This window comes from Tachyglossus aculeatus, chromosome 2, assembly GCF_015852505.1.
Source record: "Tachyglossus aculeatus isolate mTacAcu1 chromosome 2, mTacAcu1.pri, whole genome shotgun sequence".
Classification (NCBI taxonomy): domain Eukaryota; kingdom Metazoa; phylum Chordata; class Mammalia; order Monotremata; family Tachyglossidae; genus Tachyglossus; species Tachyglossus aculeatus.
The window spans coordinates 44617679-44631364 of NC_052067.1; the positions used below are offsets into that span (position 1 = coordinate 44617679).

Consider the following 13686-nt stretch of genomic DNA (forward strand, 5'->3'; position numbering starts at 1 on the left):
AGATCTCAGCACCACTATGCCACTACAGCACTTCTGCAACTCACCGTGTGTCATTGCAATTCAGTACACATTGATTTGCATTGCTATTTAAGCCCTTCTTTCTCATAATTGTAAATTATTCTGTGTATGGCTCCTTCATGAGATCGGAAGTACCATGTGGCAAGGATTGTGTTTTCTATCTCAATTGTGTTCTTCCCAGCACTTAGAACAGTGTAGTGTTCTGCCCCCAATAGGCCTTCAGTAGTTGATTGCTGGTTGATAAGTTCAGAACAGGAAATAAATTCTAATAAAACCCAGAATGGAGTGAGTCCTGTCTAGCATCAGCTGGCTTGTTGGAACCTGGAGCCAGCTTGAAAACACTCTTTGAATTCTGCCTGTGCCTTAGGGGCCCTAACATCACCCAATTCATTAGCCTTCATGGAAGCCTGTAGTCTGGAAAAGCTAGACAACAGCAACTCTTGTAAACCAGCTGAGGTTGTTCCCTATTAAGAGCTGCCTTAGGGGTATCTGTGATAATTGCTCTTAGGGCAGCTGTTGAGATCTTGCCTGTTTGCAGCTGACACACTTGCACAAGCCAGGGAGCTGGAGGGTAAGGGGAGGATGTGGGGGCCGTGGAGAGGAAAGTCTTTGACCTCATGTCAATCATTAGGGTGCACTGAGGTCAGGGCTCCAGGGCAGGCCTCCTCCCGAGGCAGAGTTGGTTGTTTGTGTCTCGGAGCTAATGTTGATTTTGTAGGCTTGGCTCATTCACCTCTTGTTCAGTAGATACAGATCCTGCTGTCTGCCTTGTGAAAACTCAATCCCAACCCCTAATTCTCTGAAAACGATTTCTGAAAAACAGCTTAACCCATTCAGACACCATCTTACCTGTTGTTTTTTAGGAATTTACTTCCATCTGTACCCTCTCAGGGTAGCACCTGGAGAGTTCCCAGTACTCTACCAGTTTCGACTATGGGAGGTAGAGTCAAGCAGAGGCATATCCATTCCATTCCTAGCCTGGGCAATGGCTAGAGAGTGGAAGGCAATCTACTGCAAGTCAAAACTCACCTGTGCTGGGCAGCAGCAGCATGGAAGAGAATCGAGGGAGGAGACTCAAGTTTACTGCATGGAAGACAGCGGTGGTAAACCACTTCTATATTTTTTATCAAGATAACTATGTGGATACACTACCAGAATGATTGCAGATGGATGTGGGGTGTTCTGGGAGAGAAGCATCTATGGAGTTGCTATTGGTTGGAGATGATGCCACAGAATAAGACAAAACAAGACTTGCATTGTTTGAGAAATAATAATGATAATAATAATGATGGCATTTATGAAGCACTTACTATGTGCAAAGCACTGTTCTAAGCACTTGGGAGGTTACAAGGTGATCAGGTTGTCCCACGGGAGGCTCACAGTCTTAATCGCCACTTTACAGATGAGGTAACTGAGACACAGAGAAGTCAAATGACTTGCCCAAAAGTCACACAGCTGACAATTGGTGGTCAGGATTTGAACCCATGACCTCTGACTCCAAAGCCCATACTCTTTACACTGAGCCACGTTACTTCTCAATTAGAAAATACTTTCTCAAGGGAAAGTAAACTGATTGCTCAGATTAAGAAGTGAGAGATTGCTATAGCTATTGCGACTTCTCACTGCTTTAAGTTCTTGGCAAAATCCTAGCCAGAATTTTTTTTTCCTCCATATTTATGCACTGTTTTGTTTAGCCCACTGATTTCTTCATATATTTATTCATTTTTGTGTACTTTGGTTATCAGTTGTATCTGTTTTCCCTTTTCCCTCTAGCATATGATACTCATATCTGCCTATCTCCATCACTAATTAGTACACTCCTCTAAAAGTCAGGGCTGTGTCTAATACATTTATTGCATCCTTCCAAGGTTTTAGAACAGCCCATTGCACTCAGTGGGATTTAAAGAAGTACTATTTCTCCTAATGCTATCACTACTCCTCCTTTACACATAGTAGATGTCTAGTACAGTATTGTGTATATGAAATACTGTCCATGAGAGCAAGGATTTTGCCTACTCACTCTGTTGTATTCTCCAAAGTGCTTAGTACAGTGCTCTGCATGTGGACAACACTCACTGAATGCCACTGATTGATTGGTTGTGACTCAATAAATACGATTGATTGATTGTGACTGAACATCTGTTGGTAATGTAACTTGCTCAGGACACTTGAAACAAAAGGCAGAGCCTCTAGCCTCAGAAGGAAATAATGGCTGTCCAGTCTGATCTGATCTGTTGCTTAATCCCATGTATCTGTTTCAGAGAGATGGAATTGATAATACTTGTCAGGACTGTTCCTCATGGGAAAGAATGAGAAGTAAGAGCTAGAATCGGTGATCCCTGATCCACCTTATTTTTATGGACATTGATTCCCTTTATCCTCTTGGTCAATTAATGTGGGAATGATCTGGTTCATAGAGGCAGAGAAACATATTTCTGGGTTTGCAAATAGTAATAGTAGTAGTAATAGTATTTATTAAGCAGCACTTGCTTTGTGCCCGGCACTGTACTAAGTATTGGAAGAGAATATACAGGAGGAAATTAGACATGGTCCCTTTCTCTTGGGGTTTCACAATCTAACAGTCTAAGTGGGGAGAAGGGACTGGAGACAGACACATCAAGAAAGATGAAACATTGAGAAGCAGCGTGACTTAGTAGCAAGAGCATGGGCTTGGGAGTCAGAGGTCATGTGTTCTAATCCTGGCCCTGCCACTTATCAGCTGTGTGACTTTGGGCAAGTCACTTAACTTCTCTCTGCCTCAGTTACCTCATCTGTAAAATGGGGATTAAGACTGTGAGCCCCACATGGGACAACCTGATTACCTTGTATCTACCCCAGCACTTAGAGCAGTACTTGGCACATAATAAGCACTTGAGAAACACTATTATTATTATTAATGAAACGCGACACTGACAATACTAATACAAATGCTACTACAGCTACTACTACTAATATTGTGAGCCCCTTGTCAGTCAGGGACTGTTTACTATCTGACTAACTTGTATCTACCCAGTACTCAGGACTCAACTTGACATATAGTAGTGCTTAACAAATACCATGATTGCTAATGATCGTGGTATTCATTTAGCACTTATGATGTGTCAAGCACTTTACTAAGCATTGGGGTAGATACAGGTAATTAAGTTGGACATAAACCCTGTCTCACATGGGGCTCACAGTCTTAATCCCCATTTTACAGATGAGAGAACTGAGGCACAGAGAACTGAACTGAATTGCTCAAGGTTACACAATGGACAAGTGGCAGAGCCAGAGTTAGAACCCACCTCCTCTGATTCCCAGGCCTGTCCTCTTACCTAGACCATGCTGGTTCTTGCTAAATCCCTGCAAGACTCGGCTAGAGCATTCCTATCAGCTCATTTGCTGAAGGAGGAGGTGGCTTTTGGTAGTGAAATAACAGCGCATGTTAATTCTTCCTAATGATTTATAGTCGACCACTTCAGATATGCCGTTTTGACTCTGACCGAATGGAGAGCTCATCAAATACTCTCATAAAATCTTGCAGCAGTCTCAGGGAGGCAAGACTTTCATTGTCCTCATTCTATGCAACCTGTTTCATACTGTTCATGGAAAATGCCCTTGCTTAAATTTAACAAACCAGACATAATTGTGGTGTATGGTACAGCCTGTCTGGGGTTTTCAGTAACCCGGTTGGTGTGGCCGTAACATCTTACAAGTGATCTCCTGTGGTAAGAGGGGTTTTGCCTATCTATATTTCAATCGTGGCTACTCCAGAGGCCTCGGGTAGAAAAGTGGAATGAGACATTCCTCCTTGGAAAGGAATTGTGCAGACCGTGTGCCTGGTAGGAACGCAGACATTTCTCTCAGGGTATCAGGCCCCATGGAACAATGTGTCTGTCATCCTTTGAGGTTAAGGGGAACTCGGGCCTGGTCTGAGGAGGGCTCCTCTGAGGCAGCTTCATTAAGGAGAGCTGTCTGAGGTGCAGTCAGCCTCGGAACTTAGCTATTTATTGTTTCCGGCCTTCAAAATGGGTACAGGATTCCCTGATAGGCTCCCAACTGAACCCACATTCCACTATTCTCAAGATGTGTTTGCACTCTGCAGAAATAGCAATGCTGACGAAATGTGGCAGATCAAGCTGTGAAGCCTTGATGATGTGTTAAAGGGTGACTATTTTCTTTTAGAACAATTGAATTTCATAATATCGCTTGCAGTCAGGGCTGGACTAACAGATGGGTTTGGGGTCATTAGGGGTTTGGGGGTCTCTCTTAGGTTGAGGCCCTGGACAGCACTCAGCGCAGGGGTTGTCTCAGTGCTATGTGAGAGAAGCAGCGTGGCTCAGTGGAAAGAGCACAGGCTTGGGAGCCAGAGGTCATGGGTTCTAATCCTGGCTCTGCCACTTATCAGCTGTGGGACTTTGGCCAAGTCACTTAACTTCTCTGTGCCTGTTACCTCATCTGGAAAATGGGGATTAAGACTGTGAGCCCCACGTGGGACAACCTGATCACCTTGTATCTACCCCAGTGCTTAGAACAGTGCTTGGCACATTGTAAGCGCTTAACAAATACCAAAATTAAAATTATTATTATTATGTAAGAAGCAGGGGGTTTCTCAGAATCCAGAGTATGGTTTGCCTGGGAATTAAAGCACCAGTGGGTGGGAACTAAAATATCCACTCCAGGAACCCATCACCAGTTCTCAGACCTTTGGAATCGGTTCCCTTTGGAGAAATGCCAGAGTTGCATTGAAGGTGAACTGAGGCAAAGCAACAGTTGTATCCACTGTTCCTAAAATGGGGAGAGGGGAGATTCCTACAAAACCTATCAATAGATCAATCAGTGGTATTTAACTAAATCCTTACTCTGAACAGAGCAGTGTACTAAACACTAGGGAAATTATAATACAACAGACTTGCTAGATGTCCCACGCCCACAAGGAGCTTACAGTTTAGAGGGAGAAGCAGACATTAATATCAATAAATAAATTATGGATATATATGTAGCTATTGTGGGGCTGAGCATGGGATGGAAATTAAGTGCTTTATAGGTTACAGATCCAGGATCCACCTTTTTTCTTCATCTAAAAATCTATCAGCTGGCAGCAGAAGCTTGTCCTATTCCAGCTTGACAACTACATCAGCCCTTTGTTGATCTCCCTCTCTCCAATCTCTCAATAATAATAATGGTGGTATTTGTTAAGCACTTACTATGTGCCAGACACTGTACTAAGCTCTGGGGTGGATACAAGCAAATCATATTGGACACAGTCCTTGTGCCCCATGGGACTCAAAATCTTAGTGTCCATTTTACAGATAAGGTAACTGAGGCACAGGGAAGTTAAGCGATTTGCCCAAGATCAAGACAAGTGGAAGAGATGGGATTAGAACCCAGGTTCTTCTGATTCCCAAGCCTGTGCTCTATCCACTTAGCCATGCTGTTTCTGCATCCTACTGGGTCATTTTTCTAAAATGCAATTCTGCATACTTATCCCTACTCTTCAAAAGCCTCCACTGGTTGTCAGTTCTTCTCAACATCCAGCAAAACCTCCTGACTTTCAGATTGAAGACCCACATCAGCTTTATCTCACTACACACCAGCTCATATTTTTTGTTTCTTTCAAGCTAATCTCTTCCCTGCACCTCATTATCTCACCTGAAGCCAACCTCTGCTCACATCCTTCATATCTAAAGGACCACTGCTGTCCCAATAATTACTGTTGTGAAATCACATCCCCTGTAGGAGATCTTCCCAGTTTAATTTCCTATCTCCCTAGTTTACATCCCCAACTCTCACTTCAGGACTCTCATACTATGAGAAGCAGCATGGCTCAGTGGAAAGAGCCCGGGCTTTGGAGTCAGAGGTCATGAGTTCAAATCCTGGCTCCACCACTTGTCAGCTGTGTGACTTTGGGCAAGTCACTTAACTTTTCTGTGCCTCAGTTACCTCATCTGTAAAATGGGGATTAAGACTGTGAGCTCCCCATGGGACAGCCTGATCACCTTGTAACCTCCCCAGCACTTAGAACAGTGCTTTGCATATAGTAAGTGCTTAATAAATGCCATCATTATCATTATTATTACTCAAGCACTTTAATGGAACCTTTGGAAGAACTTATTTACAAATGGTTCATACTCTATTATTTTTCCTATTTGCAACATGTTTTAGTGTCCGTCTTTCTCCAGATTGTAAATTCCTTAAAGGCAGGGATAATGTCGAGTAAGTGGATATGTGACGTGCCCCTAGTCCCCTGCCTTCTAGGAAAATAATAACTTCTCCCCTTCCTCACTCACAAATACCAATTTGCTTACCAAGGACTAATCTGAGCTGGCCTAGTTCTACTCCTTCTCTTGCCCATGGAGCCCAAGGTACCAACAGGAGGCCTGCTGCCCTGGGTCCCACCATTCTCAGGTGCCAGCCATATCGAGACCAGTCATAGAAGGCCCCAACACAATGGTATCCAGGACCCTTAGTCCCTCCAAACTGGGATCAGCCATATAGGGTTCTGCCACACTGGCACCCAATGCACTTTGGCCCACTACACTGAGACCAGATCTCCTGTTTCCTGCCTCAGGCATGCCCTCTGGCTCACTGCAGTGAGTGGTCCCTGGTACCCTAGGAACTTTTACCAATTGGTCTGGAGAATAAAATAAAGGGCTCAGTAAGGAAGGTGGGTAGGATCTTATGAAATCTCCTGAGGCATACAATCATGAACTATATAGAAGTAGCGTAGCCTAGTGGATAGAGCAACCAAACTGCTACTATGCTTATCCAAGCACTTCTCCTATCCTATTTTTACTGCATCAACCTCCTCACTGGCCTCCCTGCCTCGCCTCTCCCCACTCAAGTTCACACTTCACTCTGGTGCTCTAAACAATTTTCTAAAATATGTTCAGTCCATGTCTCCCCACTCCCCAAGATTCTCCATTTGTTACCTATCGGCAACAAACTGTGCTTTGCACACAGTCTCTTAGCAAGTGACTTAACTTCTCTGTGCCTCAGTTACCTCATCTGTAAAATGAGGATTAAGACTGTGAGTCCTATGTTGAACAGGGACTGTGTCCAACCTGATTTACTTGAAATGACCCTAGTGCTTAGTACTATGCCTGGCACATAGGAAGCATTTACCAAAAAACACAAAAAAGTAAGCTCTCAATAAATACCAATGCAGACCATTGTATTAAGTGCTTGGGTGAAAACAATACAATAGAATCGATATACATGATTCCTGACCACAAGGACATTACAGTATAGCTGGTGAGACATTGAAATGAATTACAGATAGGGGAAATGGCAAAGAATAAGAATAGTTTTATAAGTGATGTGGGGAAAGGGGGAGCTGAGTATCCTCATTTGACCATCGCTGAGGGACTGTCTCTTTGAAAAGAGCAGGGCAGGCACTGAGCGCTGTGTTTTTTCCAGCAACCATAGACAACCACTAAACTGCTGCTTTCACCACAGGACTTCTGGAGGAGAACGGGAGATGTAGGCAAAATTTTTTTTTAAGAAATGATCCAAGCAGACTAAAGAGGAGAGAGACAGGATGCAGAGAAGTCAGTGAGGAGGCTGAAGAAGTAGTCAAGATTGGGATATGATCAGTGCCTGGATCAGCCAAGTAGCAGTTTGGAGGGAGAGGAAAGAGCAGATTTTTCTCAATATTGCAAAGGCAGAACTGACAGGATTTGGTGACAGGTTGAATGTGTGTTGAATGAGAAGAGTCGAGGATACTGCCACGTTTGTAGGCTTGTGAGAAAGGAGGGCAGTGGTGTTATCCATAGTGATGGGAAAGATAAGTAGGAGGATAGGGCATTGATTGATTGATTAAATGATGGATAGATAGGATCTTTCCAGAAGCAGGATCATCTTTGAACAGAAAGATGGGCATAGTGTGACTGAATCTAATGAAAGATGCCTAAGCAGTCCACCAGCTACGAACCTGCCTGAGGCACCAACGAAAAGACATCCAGCACTAAGTCTCTCTGGGTTGAGCCAACAGTTTCCAGAGAGTAAGAACAATGTAAGCTCTGAAGTGATGAAAATAACAGAAGATCATAAAATGTATGATATAATGCAAAGCTTGTGCAGCAGTAGCAAACACCTTGTTCTCACAGCACACAAAAAGATATTTTTTTGACTCCATGAAGACTGCTCTATGCAAGCAGAAGCACTGGCAAAATCCCAAACCAGTCTTGGGACTTAATGCCCAGCTCAGCTTTCAATAGATGCGCGCAGCAGCTCTTCAAAACAATGGTGTTTTGTGTGAAAGATCGGAGAACGAATTTGACTCGTGATTCAAAAATTAGCCCATTTTGAACAGAGGACTACAACAAGGCACTTACCCTGATGGGTAACCATAATTTTGAAGTAGAAGTGAAGCAGAGTGGTCCAATGAGTATAGCGAGGACCTGGGAGTCAGAGGGACTTGGATTCTAATCCTAGTTGTGCCGCCTATCAACTCTGTGACCTTGGGTAAGTCACTTAATTTCTCTGTACTTGTTACCCCATCTGTAAAATAGGGATTAAGACTTTGAGCCCCATGTGGGACATGGGCTGTGTACAACCTGATTATCTTGTATCTACCCCAGAGCTTAGTACAGAGCTTGGCACATAGAAGGAGCTTAACAAATTCAATAAGGAAAAAAGGCGAATTGGCATCCACAGGCATTGTGGTACAGCCTTAGGGATCGTTTTAGGGGAACTCCTTTGCTGCTGGTATTTGACACATTAAAAGTTTTGATTGGAAAATACATACACCTCTAGAGACTCAGATATCCTGTTTACTAAAGTCAACTCTGGGAAGAAACATGCAAGGATTTCTGTCCACTTTGTTTCTGTTCACTAGGCCAATATATCTAAACACTAATGGCAAGAGCACAGACCCAGTGCTTAGCACAGTGCCTGGCACATAAGTGCTTAACAAATGCCACAATTATTGTTGTTACTATTATTCTTAAGTGGAGGAAGGTGGGTTCAAAAGTTAGCCCTGTTTCTACCATTCCCCAAAAACTTTACCGAACTCCTGAAGCCCCAACTTCTAAGACCACTGTAGTTCTGGAATCTTATTCTTTTTTTCCCCTGACCAGATTCAAACCTGGAAATAATAGTAGCAGTAGAAATAGCAGTGGCAACACTAGTAGCAGCGTGGCTTAATGGATAGAGCATGGACCTGGGAGGTGGAAAGACCTCAGTTTAATCCCCACTTTGCCACATGTCTGCTGTGTGACTTTGGATAAATTGCTTAACTTCTCTGGGCCTCAATTACTTCATCTGTAAGATGGGGATTAAGAATGTGAGCCCCACTGGGACACATGCAGTGTCCAACCTGATTAACTTGTATCTACCCCATTCATTCACTCAATTGTATTTATTGAGTGCTTACTGCTTGCAGAGCACTGTACTAAGCATTTGGAAAGTACAATTCAGCAACAGAGACAAACCCAACCCAACAGACAACAAAACGAGTAGACAGGCAGTGCTTAGAACAGTGCTTTACAAATAGTAAGTGCTTAACAAGCGCTTAGTACAGTGCTCTGCACACAGTAAGCGCTCAATAAATACAATTGATTGATTAACAAGTACCGTAATTACTATTATTATTATTACTAGTAATAATGGTACTAGTAACAGTAATAGTAATATTAATAGTAGTAATAATGCTAAATAATGGTAGTAGTAGGTTTAGTAATAGTAGTAGGAGTATTTATTGATGTGGGGTGCAATGTACTGTACTGTGCTCAGGAAGTTCAAAATGAGCAAGTGATGCATTTCTGGCGTACAAGCTAGTAAGTATAAAAGCCATAAAAAATATTTAACATAATCAAAACATCATCATCAGAGCAGGCCTCTGGTAATTACTAAGCAAGTGTGGCTGTTCTGGGAAATGCACCAAGATCCCTTGGTTTCTCAATGATGTTATAGTTGAGTCAGAGTTGAAGGTGTCCTTGTCTGACCTCTTATTTGACTTTAAATTCTGCCTCTCCTCTTACCTCCAGAACACCTCTGCTTGTATATATCCTGATGGCTCTTCAAGCTCAATATGTCTAAACCAGTACTACTCATATTTCCTCTAGATCTATTCTTCTGATTAACTTTCCCGCCTCTGCCAATACAATTGCCATATTTTCTCCCTCACAAGCCCACAGGCTCACTCAAAAACTCCTCATGACTGGTTTCAAGGCTCTCCACCAAACTCACCCCAGTCTACATATTATTCTCCTTATCAGTACCCCCCAACTTGCTCTCTTCATTTCTTCCTTCTGTCTGTACTTTGCTATTGACATACCTATCTCCATTATCCTACCTCCATTCTCTCACTTGGGCAATTCCTCCAACCTGGGACTTCCTCCCTCTCCAAATTATAGCTCTCCCCACATTTGAAGCCCTTCTAGCACAACCTCCAGTCAAATTCTCCCAATTAATTCCTTGAATTCTCCTGCATCAACTCATCAGCCATCAGCCTTCTAGACTGTGAACCTGTTGTTGGGTAGGGATTGTCTGTTGCTGAATTGTACTTTCCAAGTGCTTAGTACAGTGCTCTGCACACAGTAAGTGCTCAATAAATATGAATGAATTAATCTCATTAGCTTCCAACCTCAGTGGACTTGCATATATATATATATATATATATATATATATATATATATATATATATATATATATATATAGACAGAAGCAATTTGGCCTAATGGAAAGAATATGGGCCTAGGAGTTAAAGGATCTGGATTCTAATCTCTGTTCCACCATTTGCCCCTGATGTAATTTTGGGCCAGTCACTTAACTTCTTGGTTCCTCAATTTCCTCATCTGTAAAATGGAGATTCAATATCAATATTCCCTCCCACTTAAACCTGTGATCCCCATGTGAGACAGGGATTGTGTTTGACCTGATTTGCATGTCTCTGTCTCAGCACTAAAAGCAAAGGTTGGCATATACTAAGCACTTACCAAATACCAATATCATTATTGTTCATTGAACTGTACATTCAGTTGTTAAACATAAATACTCAACCGATAAATATTTTGATGCTGTCCTTGCAATTAGAGTGCAAGGTCATTCTGAAAGGGGAACATGTGACTTCTCCGTGTACTTAGAGAAGCAGCGTGGTTTCATGGAAAGAGCAAAGGCTTGGGAATCAGAGGCCATGGGTTCTAATCCCGGATCTGTCACTTGTCAGCTGTGTGACTTTGGGCATGTCACTTAACTTCTCTGTTCCTCAGTTTCCTCAACTGTAAAACGGGGATTAAGATTGTGAACCTCATGTGGGGCAACCTGATTACCTTGTATCTCACCCAGTGCTCAGAACAGTGCTTGGCACAGAGTAAGTGCTTAAAAAATACCATTATTATTACTTTGTAATGCACTGTACCTAGTGGATGCTCAATGCATATTAATATTCCTATTATGACCCTTTCTCTATCATCATAAGAGTGAAGCAGAGTTGTATGGAAGGTCAAGGTTTGTTCAAACTATTGCATTCTGCCACACTGGAAGATGCAGACAGGTTTTCTAGAAGTTGAAATCAGAATAGACTATATCAGGAACTTTTTCAGGTCACCAGACTGTGAAGCATCACTAAGAAGTATTTGAGACAGTAGTTAACAAATTTCTCTTGCACTTAGAGAAGAAGATATGTGAATGATTATGAATTGGTACAGGTTCAGCACTGTGGCAAGAAACCTGAAGTAAAATATGTTTCTGTATTAGCCTAAACCTTCACCAGCCACATAGATCTTAGTCCTGGGTTGGGCTCCAGGTTTTGTTAGTAGAACCACTCAAAACGCTTTGGGACATTGAGCTAAGGGATTGAAGGGAAGAGGAACTGGAGAAAAGAAAAAAAGAAAAGACTTCCAAAGGATACTATGTTTTCTAGAATGCAGATGGTATAGGAAACAGACCAGAAACTCACAGAACTAGGGAGGTCTGGGATAGTAAGAATTGGTTGGAGTTACTTCTTGGATGAATTTGTTGAAGTGAAACCCTAAACTTTAATCACATAATCATCATTATCATATTTGTTGCCGAATGGTACTTTCCAAGTGCTTAGTACAGTGCTCTGCACAAAGTAAGCACTCAATAAATATGATTGAATGATGAATTAATCATCATCATCACCATCATCCATAGATGTGTTGAGCAGAGCACTGTACTAACCACTTCGGAAAGCATAATAGAGTGATTTCCAACTTTTTTTCACAGAACTAACAGGAATAGGAAATAAGTAAAGGCTGTCTAAGAGATTGTCATCTAGAAGGCATTGTTTGCAACTCTTGCTCTCCCAGCTGCTCTAGGAATGGGGTTATATAAAAGGATTGAGAGAGAATTGCTTAATTGCTTTCCTTTCTGTCACTTCCTATGTCTGCCACTTCTGCTTAGGAATAACCATTCTGGGGACAAGCTTTCCAAGATCCCTTTCCATGTGCGAATCCCTTTTCAAATCCTCCTTAACAGATAAGTCCCTAAAGAACTTGGTGATGAGGGATAGAAATGCAAATATTTAAAACTAGTCTGTATAGTTCAGGAATTTCTCCAGGTCTTACTTTGTTCTTTTCCTGTCAAAACTCTGAGAGTGTTGTTCTGCTAAATTCAAAGATGTATACCCGGATACTAAATTTCTTCCAGGAACTGACACTTATATTCCCTGCAAATCTGTTCTCCCCTCTTTTCCCCTGCTTATAATAATGATAGTATTTTTAAGTGCTTCCTATGTGCCAAGCATTCTTCTAAGCACTGATGTCTCACACATTTGAGTTCACTCATCCTGCGAGGTTCTCAGTTGATTAAAGTCTTCTGTGTCATCCCTTGCACTTAGACTTGCACCCTTGACTTACCTCACTCTGAGCCCCACAGCACTTTTGTACACATTTGAAATTTAGAGAAGCAGCATGGCATAATGGATAGGAGCACAGGCCTAGGAGTCAGAAAGCCTCCTACTAATCCTGGCTCCACCACATGTCTGCTGTGTGACCTTGGGCAAGTTGATTCACTTCTCTGGGCCTGACGTAACTGAGGTAACTCAGCTCATCTGTAAAATGGTGATAAGAGTGTGAGCCCCATGAGGGACAGGGACTGTGTCTGACCTCATTAACTTGTATGTACCCCAGGGTTTAGAATAGTACTTGGCAAATAGTAAGCACTTAACAAGTACCATAATAATAATAATTATTATTTATTTAAATTAATGTCTGTCTCCCCCTCAGGGCTGTAAGCTCCTTTTGGGCGGGGAAAATGATTAACAATTCTATTATAGTGTACTCACCCCAGCTCTTAGCACAGTGCTTGGCACACAGTAAGAACTCAAATGAATATGACTAACTGAAATTGCTTACCATGTGCCAATGAATGTGTGCAGTGCTGGGGAGTCTACTAAGTAAGATTTTATACACAGTCCCTATCCCACACGGGGTTCACAGTCTAGGAGGTGGTGAGGGGGGTAGACACATAGAAAAGATGAGCACATTATAGACAGTGAAAGCATTTTAAAAAGGAAGAATTTTAAAAAGGGGCAAAATACAACTATAATAGGAGCAAGCAGTACTGGGAAGCAGCATGGCACAGTGGATAGAGCACGGGCCTGAGGGTCAGAAGGTCATGGGTTCTAGTCCCTACTCCATCACTTGTCTGCTGTGTGGCCTTGGGCAAGTCACTTAACTTCTCTGTGCCTCAGTTGCCTCATCTGTAAAATGGGAATTGAGC

General features: G+C 42.4%; 1 non-coding gene across 1 annotated transcript; it reads left to right on the plus strand.

Annotated features, from left to right (window-relative positions):
* Positions 1-899: 899 nt before the first annotated feature.
* On the plus strand, positions 900-1037 carry LOC119924898. The gene has a single exon (XR_005449576.1). It is a non-coding gene; the product is annotated as a small nucleolar RNA SNORA7 (small nucleolar RNA).
* The last annotated feature ends 12649 nt before the right edge of the window (positions 1038-13686 follow it).